Raw genomic sequence first — 1164 nt, 5'->3', positions numbered from 1 at the left:
GACCAAGTAGGATTTATCCCAGGGATGCAAGGATGGTACAATATCTGAAAATCAATAAACGTGATACATCACATAAACAAATTGAAAGAAAAAACCACATAGTCATATCAATTGATGCAGAAAAAGCATTTGACAAAATCCAACACCCATTTTTGATAAAAACTCTCAGCAAGGTGGGAATAGAAGGATCATACCTCAACATTATAAAAGACATATATGACAAACCCACAGCCAACGTCATACTCAATGGACAAAAACTAACACCATTTCCCCTAAGAACAGGAACAAGACAAGGATGCCCACTCTCACCACTCCTGTTCAACATAGTACTGGAAGAACTAGCCATTGAAATTAGACAAGAAGAAGAAATAAAAGGCATCCAAATTGGAAAAGAAGAAGTAAAACTGTCCTTATTTGCAGATGACATGATATTATACATAAAAAAAACCCTAAAGACTCCATCAAAAAACTATTAGACTTAATAAATGAATTCGGCAATGTAGCAGGATACAAAATTAATGCCAAGAAATCTATGGCATTTCTATACACCAATAGGGAACTTTCAGAAAGAGAGACTAAAAAAACAATCCCATTTACCATCGCACCAAAAAAATTAAGGTACCTAGGAATAAACTTAACTAAAGAGGTAAAAGACCTCTACTCAGAAAACTACAGGACGTTGAAAAAAGAGATAGAGGAAGACATAAACAGATGGAAGAACATACCATGTTCATGGATTGGTAGAATCAACATCATTAAAATGTCCATACTACCCAAAGTAATCTATAAATTCAAAGCACTCCCCATTAAAATACCAAGGGCATATTTCACAGACCTAGAACGAACTCTCCAAAAATTCATCTGGAATAAAATGACCTCGAATAGCTGCAGCTATCCTGAGAAAGAACAAAGTAGGTGGTATCTCAATACCAGATATCAAGCCGTATTACAAAGCCACTGTTCTCAAAACTGCTGGTACTTGCACAAGAACAGACATCTAGATCAATGGAATAGAACAGAGAGCCCAGAAATCGACCCGAACCAATATGCTCAATTAATATTTGACAAAGGAGGCAAGAACATACAATGGAGTCAAGATAGTCTCTTCAATAAATGGTGTTGGGAAAATTGGGACAGATACATGCAAGAAAATGAAACTAGACC

The sequence above is a fragment of the Myotis lucifugus genome, unplaced genomic scaffold (genome assembly GCF_000147115.1).
Source record: "Myotis lucifugus unplaced genomic scaffold, Myoluc2.0 scaffold_38, whole genome shotgun sequence".
In the NCBI taxonomy this organism is placed as follows: domain Eukaryota; kingdom Metazoa; phylum Chordata; class Mammalia; order Chiroptera; family Vespertilionidae; genus Myotis; species Myotis lucifugus.
The sequence above is the reverse complement of the archived record's forward strand: the minus strand, read 5'-3'. Positions refer to the sequence as shown.